The 8,978-nt window shown below is 35.2% G+C and overlaps 1 long non-coding RNA gene across 1 annotated transcript; it reads right to left on the reverse strand.

Moving 5' to 3' along the window:
* Nucleotides 1-266: 266 nt before the first annotated feature.
* Nucleotides 267-2,031, reverse strand: LOC126875759 (uncharacterized). The gene is made up of 2 exons (XR_007693650.1): nt 1,884-2,031; nt 267-1,732 (listed from the first exon to the last, which is right to left on the reverse strand). It is a non-coding gene; the product is annotated as an uncharacterized LOC126875759 (long non-coding RNA).
* Between the last annotated feature and the right edge of the window lie 6,947 nt (nt 2,032-8,978).

Consider the following 8,978-nt stretch of genomic DNA (forward strand, 5'->3'; position numbering starts at 1 on the left):
TATATTTGTCTATCTATATCTATATATATCGATCTATATATATTTGTCAGAATGTCATTTTATCAAAAAACCCATCCTCTGTAATCATAGTTTAACGAAGCATAATTAATAGAAGAGGTAGAGCGTTAAGTGGAGATGATTTAATCACAGTTAAGTAGATAAATCTCTATATTAGTCTCTTTAATTAAAATGTCCTACGTTTTATTTGCGTCATTTTTTTTCTTCATCCAATTTAGAATGTTTAAATAACAATAGCCTATACAATATAATTTTATGTAAAAAAATTGATTGTACCATGTTTATTACAGATATTTAACATTTTTGTGTACATACAAAATTTAAATTATACCTCGCTTGAGAACAAAAATTCTATTTGTTTTCCTAACATGTACTAATAATTATTGATCAAACTAGAAAAAGCTGGAGGAGATTACTTAGGAAGATTACTTAGCATCTTATATTCCTGGCAAGAGAAAATGAAAAATTCGTTTCTTCTCTTTGCTTCCCTGTTCCTTCTTTCCTCCTTTTTCCCTTTTTACATCGCTTTGTTTTACATCGCAATTTACATTTATTTGTAAAGTTTGAATCTCCTCGATATTGAAGATGTTGAAGCTGCAAGTATGTATTTCATTTTAATCCATTCGAGACCGAGATTTAATTGTAAGACGATACCTAGGTGTCGGTACGATCTGAATGTTTAGTTAGAATGATTCTGTGTTTTACTCTCTCCAGGGTATCCTTTTCATACTTTGATTTTAAATCGATGACAATCTTAAATAGTATGCCTCATATTTTTAAAATATAAAATTATATACTATGTTATTCTATAATGTATTATGTACAGTCATATATATATATATATATATATATATATATATATATATATATATATATATATAATAATTCTATATTGAAAAAAATATGAAATTAACATGATATATACATTACTACATAAGTTATATATAAAATATGTATACTATACCCTTGCCTACTGACTGATATGAATTTCTTTCGGTCTCGAATGCGTTAAAAGAGAGCGCAAAGAAGTCGAAATTACTTATTGTAATTAGTAAAACGACCTGAGAGGCAGACAGATACAAGAAAGAAGGAATATTATATTAGCGGCATTATCATGTTTTTGCTCTCTTTAAGTCTTTCATCGAGACAGACAATCTACAGGTATTAATCGACCAATTTCTCCAAGCTGATAACTTCGAATTGATGTATATATATATAAGAAGTGTTATGTGTTAATCTGTCTAAATGTTTAAAAGGTGTTATAAATTAAATGTTGTTAAACGATACGTAATTGCCTTTTGATCGTAAATTTTACTATCAAGGGGTCTTTTATGTATGCGTAATCATTGTGAATTATAACAATTTATGTGATCGATATTAAAGGTGTTTAAAAGCATGTATTTTTTTCTATATTATTATTCTCCTATATTATTATCCTATATTATTATAATATCCAATTACATGTTGATACACAAGATATACAGATTATTATTTATAACGTTTTGGTTTTCTTAATTGAGTCATTCATTCAGTACAAATGATAAGAAATTAGTAATAATTCACAAAAAAAGGATATCGTAGTAGAAATATTATAAAAAAACATTTTCTGTTTTAGTGTAGAGTTAGTCCTTCTTACAGACAGTGTCGTACAAATCTGTACGTCTCTGAGAAAATGTAGGTATCTGAGCCCTTACTTCCTCAACAACTTTTAGATCTGATAGAAAAAAGAAACATACGAAGTAATAAGTAATGCTTACTAATAAATTCAACAAATACAGAGGAAGATGGCTAAATCGATAAATTAACGAGACTAAAAATTAATTACATCATGGATCTCTCGCTTTTAATTTTAAGCTGTAAATTACCGATATCGGTGACTGCCATATTCTCTTGAGTTTCCAAATCGTAAAGAATCTTTCCCCAGGGATTGGTCAACTGTGTATGTCCCCATGCGACGTAACTTGCTTAAGGAACACGAGCCGGTGATATGCAGGCAACGTATAATTGATTATCATTCCGCTGGATATATCAGCATTTGGCAACCTAACCCAGAGAAGCAGGAAATATGAAGCCACCGAATACCAATTAACTTCGTAGTTGCACGGTTCACATTCCATCATTTCTGAATATGCGAGGACAGTCCTCTTATTGTGCTTTTAATTCTTTTATTTGTTTCATTTTCAGCAAATATACTGGTTTTTTTAAATTAAGCTTCTTTTTATACAGAGTTACAGATTATATTAATTTTATATAGAATATATTTAAGAAAGATATTTAATTTTTTGCTAGTTAAGTATTGATCGATTAAGTTACTGTACCTTTGTTCCGATAAATGCGTGCCATTTCCTCGAATCTAATATCATAGCAAATGCCAATACCTATTTTGCAGCCCTTCACATCGAACGTCGTTAGGGAGTTACCAGGACTGAGTGAATCACTCTCTCGAAAAGTAATCTTATTAGGAATGTCGATGTCGAATAGATGTACCCAATAACATAAAAATGTGGTCGCTAATTCTATTGCTGCAACTTTTGTAATTTAATATCAAAGTTACCAACTCCTAAACTTTAATTATTTTTTATTTAATAACTGACAGCGTTTTTATCACTTTCTTTTATTAAAAAATCTTATCATTTAATAATGTTTAAAAAGGAGAAAAAATAAGTAGAACAATATTTTAAGTATGTGCAAAATTTATATTACACATTACAACAAAAATGGGCGTTTCCCGTATCATAACGTATTTTATAAACCGTAAATTATAGAATTGGTTATAGTATACGTATGTACATATGTATATTCCTAAATTATTCCTAGATAGAGTCACTTTCTTCACCCCAATATTTTCAAATTCAAAGCCATAAAGGAATATATTACTTACCTTTCGGTGTTTTGCTGTCAAAGTTCCATCGGGACCCCAAATAGTACAGGTATCGTACAATTTATCGCCCTCTATTTCAGGCATCGTACCACCAACTACATAGATATTGTTTTCTTTAGCTGCGTTCGATGAAGCAACGCTCGTTTCATCATCAGGAATACTCTCGGCGTATTTTGGGAAGTACTCTGCATTGCAATATTTCAATTAATGAAAAATAACTGTCTTTTGTTCCAACCATAAATTAAATTGAAATGTTTGTCAGTTTTTTATTTTTTAAATTATTAAAATAACTAAGTTTTATATTTCGACTTAATTAAATATGCAATTACTTAGCTAATAGTATATATAATAAATTGTTTCTACAGGTTCAAAATGAAAAATGAATATTTAGAAATATTTAATTACGACAATGCTATTTGTGTTAGCATCAGTGGCTTGTTACTCAACGACTTTGCTAGTACTTTTTGAAACATAAAGTTAGTGTTCAATTAACACTTATACTAGAGGCGGGATTATAAATGCAAAATAATTGATAATACTAATTTATAAGTACCTAATTATTAGTATCTTCAAAAATATATTTATACAAAAATCAGGATAATCATGAAAATGGGGAAATCCTATATTCTCGAATCAATTCACAATTTATTTTGTATATTAATTAGATTCCGCGCTCATCAGTATGTACTCACTGGCGAGATCGAGAAAATGTATCGGCAATTCCTCGTACGACCAGAGGATCGGAAATATCAAAGGATATTATGGCGCAGCGCGAGTGGAGAAACAGAAACATATGAGCTTAACACCGTAATACTCTTATCATAGAAATAGAAGCAGTCCTCAATTCCCGCCCGCTAACTCCTATCTCCACCGATCCAAATGATCTCCTAGCCCTCACTCCCGGACATTTCCTCATTGGCGATTCATTAATGTGCTTACGTGATCGAGATTTCAGAGACATTCCATCGAACCGACTCTCCAAATGGCAGCATATCCAACAGCTTAAACAACATTTTTGGAACCGCTGGCATAAGGAGTATTTGAACGAGCTAACCAACCGCAATAAATGGAGCAAGGGTGGACACAGCATGCAAAAGGGCACAATCGTCATCCTCAGAGAGGACAACGTTCCCTCTGTCACGTAAAATAACAAAATAAAAAAGGAATTTGAGGTAAAAAATAAAAAAAGAAAACTTTATTTTTTTTCTAACATCAATACACTTTACAATCTACTTCCGAACTCTAGGCGTGACTTTCTAAGACTGACTCTTATGATTTTACTTTCGATCGGATCTGATTACTTTCTTTTGTCATCCCTCAACATCCCCACCGTCCATGCATTTGCTAGGCGTCCGTGATCGTTGCCACGTGCTCTTTCTTCTAGAACCTTCGGTGGAAGGACCGTTGGGATGTTGATGGTTCATTAGGCACTTCAGCGATATAGATTGTCGCCGAGTGCTTTATTTATATCGTCAGTCCGTCGGATTTGAAGTATGCCGGTCGTGACATACCCCCCTGGTTAGATTGATCTTGGTCCTCTAAGATCGAAGTAGAATGGAATTATTTAAATGTAGATCAAAGGATATGTTTACGCTTTTTTTTCAGAGATCGCTATGAATTGATTTTCTGCATGTGATGGTACAAAAGTTATTTCGTTAATCTTAAATATAGCAATTTTACAATATTTGTTAGTGTTCGAGAAGCTAATAATTTCAGAGGCGTAATCATGTTGTAGTTTTCGATCGTGAATTGATTGGGTTTGTTTACAAAGCGTAATTCCTATCCCGTGAATTTAAGGCAACTAATTAAGGGTATTGTTACTAGTGCTAGGGTCAGCATTATCCTGAAAAAAGTACGCTTTCAATCGGTTACCATGTATCTTTTTCTTAGCATTGTCGATGGAAATAATGTAATAAGGAGTTTTCACATCGTTAATCCTGTAGGGTCCTAACCATTCAATGTCCAACTTATCTCTTTTATGGTCGTTGTGAATTAAAACAAAGTCTCCTTTCCTAAACACAGTCTGAGTTTTAACAATCTTTCTTTCTTGGTCTCGCTTGTATCGTTGCTTATTCTGAATAAGTGTTTTGTGAGCTGTTTCCCAATATTTATTCAACTGTTTTTGCCAAAGTGAGTACATATCATCATAGGTAAGTGTGGGAAATTTGGATATTGCGGAAGGTAAGTTAGCTTTTCGCCCAAAGGTCAATTCAAAGGGAGAGAATCCTGTTCCTTCATGTTTCGCGGTGTTGTACCCTAAACAAATGAAATTAAGTACTTCATCCCATTCTTTGTCATTGTCGTGTAATGCAGTACGAATTAAATCTTTAACTGAGGCATGCGTTCTTTCGAGGGATCCGTTACTTTGTGGGTGAAATGAAGTTGTTTTGATGTGTTTGATTTTAAAAGCTTCTTCAAATTTCGTCATTAAATCACTAACAAAATTTTATCCCTGATCTGTTAGGATCGTTTTTGGTGCCGAAAATATGTAAATATAGTGTCCAATGAGCGCGTTAATTATGGATTCAGTTCGTTGCGTTTTAAGGGGAACTAGTATCAGATATTTCGTAAGTTCATCGTGTATTGAAAGTATGTATTGGTTTCCGCGTTTGGTTTTCGTCATCGGTCCTATGATGTCCATAGCGATTTTGTCGTTAGGGTTAAGTGGCGTGTCTGAGATTTGTGGGGATTCTTTGGGTCTGATACGTGTTAGTTTCTCCTTTTGACATGTGTCGCATGTTTTCACAAAGTTTTCTACTCTTTCTAAAAGTCCGGAAATTTTGAATTTATCCTTGATCCGTTGATACGTTTTCTGTATCCCTAAATGTCCTACGGTGTCGTTATGGTTTTCCTTTATTGCTTGTATTATTTCGTTTTCGTCTAGTTTTAAGATGGGATTAGGTGCATAAGTAATTTTCTTGTACGTGTCGTTAAAATATATTAGCATGAGTTTAATCTGTGTTTTCTCTAATTCAGTGAAGTCGTTATTTCCTATGCCGATTTTTGTTGTATCTTTAAGAATTTTGTAAAGTCTTCTGATCCAAAGTGTCTCGTCGTATTCTCCTAAGTCGTTTCGAGTTAATTGGTAAAATGTTTGGTCATTTGGTTTAATTTCTAAGAGTTTCGGGTTCTCGTTGTTGTCTTTCCATGCGTTGAATGAATTAGTGTGATCAATTACTAGGTCGAGGTTAACTACTTCGTCGCGAGTTACTGCGTGAACTCTAGATAAAGCGTCTGCAGCTGTGTTATCTTTACCCTTTGTATATTCGATTTCATAGTCATATTCTTCGAGTCTAAGTCTCCAACGAATCAGTCTGCTAGAAGGGTCTTTGCAATTGTGTAGCCACTTAAGAGCTTGGTGGTCGGTTCGAATAATGAAGCGTCGTCCTAACAAATATTGTCTTGATCTTTTCACGACCCATACGATGGCTAAGAGTTCCTTTTCTGTCGTGGTATAGTTTCGTTCGGGTGGATTCAGTGTTCTTGAAATGTAACAACAAGGATGACCGTCTTGCGACAGTATTGCTCCTAGTCCTTCGTTACTTGCGTCGGTAGTTAAGGTAAAGGTTTTGTTAAAGTCTGGATAAGCTAATATTGGGAAATTATAGAGTTTGTCTTTTAAAGTATCAAAGCTAATCTGGTGTTTGTCAGTCCAATGGAATGGTGTATCCTTTTTTTGTTAAGTCTGTAAGGCTTTTCGCGATTTTGGAAAAGTTTCGAATAAATTTGCGGTAATAACCTGCTAAACCTAAGAATGATTTCACGTCCGTGCCATTGCGAGGTAATCGAAAGTTTTTTACAGCGTCTAATTTCTTGGGGTTTGGTTTGACTCCTTCGGATGAAACTACATGGCCTAAGTATTCTAATTCCGGTTTTACGAATTCACATTTGTCCGGTTGCAATTTAAGTCCTAATTCTCTGAGTCTCTGAAATACTATCGTGAGGTTTTCGTTATGTTCTTGAATCGTTTTTCCGAATATCACTATGTCATCCAAATAAACAAAGCAGTATTTTCCTACAAGTCCAGCTAAGGCTCTGTCCATTAATCTTTGAAAGGTAGCGGGTACGTTTTTAAGTCCGAATGGCATTCGATTGAAATGAAAATGTCCTTGCGGTGTCGAAAAAGCGGTATATTTTTTAGATTTCTCGTTCATTGGAATTTGATGGAATCCTGAGGATAAATCAAGTGCCGAAAAGAATTTTGCGTTTCCTAGTTGTGTTAAAATGTCGTTTATATCAGGTAAATGGTCTTGTTCTGTGAGTTCATTTAGTTTCCTGAAATCGATAACTATCCTCCATTTCTGTTTTCCTGAGGCGTCTAATTTTTTCTGAACTACCCATACCGGAGAGTTATAAGGGGATTCGGATCCTTCTATAATATTTTTCTTCTACATGTCTCCTACTTGTCGCGAAATCTCGTCACGGTGACATTCCGGTGGTCTATACGATCGTGTGTTAATAATTTTGTCTTTGGTTAACGAAATTGTGTCCTGAGTTAAATTAGTACAGGGTAAAAGATCGGTTTCTAAATTAAAGATGTCAATATAATGGAGGATAATCTTTTCGATGGATTCACGGATTGGTTTTTCAATGTAATCTGTTCTCACTAGGCTTTTTAGTTTTGGTACGTTGGAAAAGTCATGAGAATTTTGAATATTGCTAGAAATTTCAATGTTTTGCTCACCAGTGTTGATAAAACATACTTTAGTTGGTTTGCCTTCCAAATAGATTGTTTGAACTCTGTTTTCTCCAGGAGTCAAATGTATTGGTTTCTGAAATAAAATGGTTTTGTCGTTTAATCGGATTTTGTCATTGGATATTGAATAGTTATACTTCTCTAAACATGGTAGCCCAATGATTCCGTCTTCGATAATAGGGAAATTGTTCGGTACTATGTGAAAAATGTGATTTTGTCCAAAAATTCGTTTCGTTACGTATTCGTTAGTTTCGTACTTGTCTCGTCCCATAGAAAATTTTTGTTTAGGCCCTATTTGTATCGCGTTGACAGTTTTGTTACGTTTCACCAGGTTTATCCCTGCTCCTGTGTCGACCAGAAATACTCGCTCTTCGGTTCGGGTTGACAAAGGTATTGCGAGTAATCTTCCCGTGGCGATGTTGACTCGTATGTCTCGTACGGTTCGTCCATCTCCTGGTTCGATGTTGTTTCTTGTATTTCGTCCCATTCCTGGACTGCCTGGAATCCTTGCGGGTGGTCGATCGCGCTGGCTCGGTGGTAGAAAATTTTGACACTTGTTGGCAATGTGTCCCAGCTTTCCGCACTTGAAGCACTTCATCTGCATATGCTGGTTGTCGGGGCGATTACTAACCGAAGGTAAGCGATTACATGACCAATTAGGTTGTCGTTCTTCTCGCAAGTAGCGTTCTACATCGGCTGCCTTTTTTTCAGCTTCCGGAAGATTCAAGGGTTCACTGCTTAATAGTATTCGCCCTATGTCGCGTCTGAGTCCCTTTAGGTACACACGAACAGTCTTCTTCGTGATTTCTTCAGTCATAATTTTACGTGTTAGTGGTTGTGGGTACTCATTGGTTACTGCGTACAGCAAACGGTTGAGTATTCTTCTAAACCGAATATTAAAACTTTGCACTGATTCCTCGCGTCCCTGTCTCAACTCTCGTAATTGTTCTTGGTACTCATCCGAAGTCACTTGTGCTGCTAAGTTATTTCTCAGTGCGTCGTACAGATCACTGTAACACTCAATAGGAATGTTGCGAATACTTTGGGCTGCTTTCCCCACGATTTTTTCCACTTTTATTGCTTTTAGCAATAGATCTTGCTCCATACAGCGATCCTTCATACTTCTCACTTCTTTGATGAAGTCTTCAACTCCTACATCATCATCTCCGTTGAGCGTTGGGATGTAGCGTATTGCATCCTTAGCTCGTAGAGTGGGAGGAGCGGGCGAAAAATAGCCTCTTTCTTCCACCTCGGGTTGTTCGCTGTCGAGGTGGACAGGTGGGGTGTCTGAAGCTGCTAACCCTGACAGTTTGCGTGCTTTTGCCATATTCACAGTACGATTGATTGCTGTCGACGCACTTTCATTGTCTTCGGTGATAATGG

This window comes from Bombus huntii, unplaced genomic scaffold (genome assembly GCF_024542735.1).
Source record: "Bombus huntii isolate Logan2020A unplaced genomic scaffold, iyBomHunt1.1 ctg00000057.1, whole genome shotgun sequence".
Classification (NCBI taxonomy): domain Eukaryota; kingdom Metazoa; phylum Arthropoda; class Insecta; order Hymenoptera; family Apidae; genus Bombus; species Bombus huntii.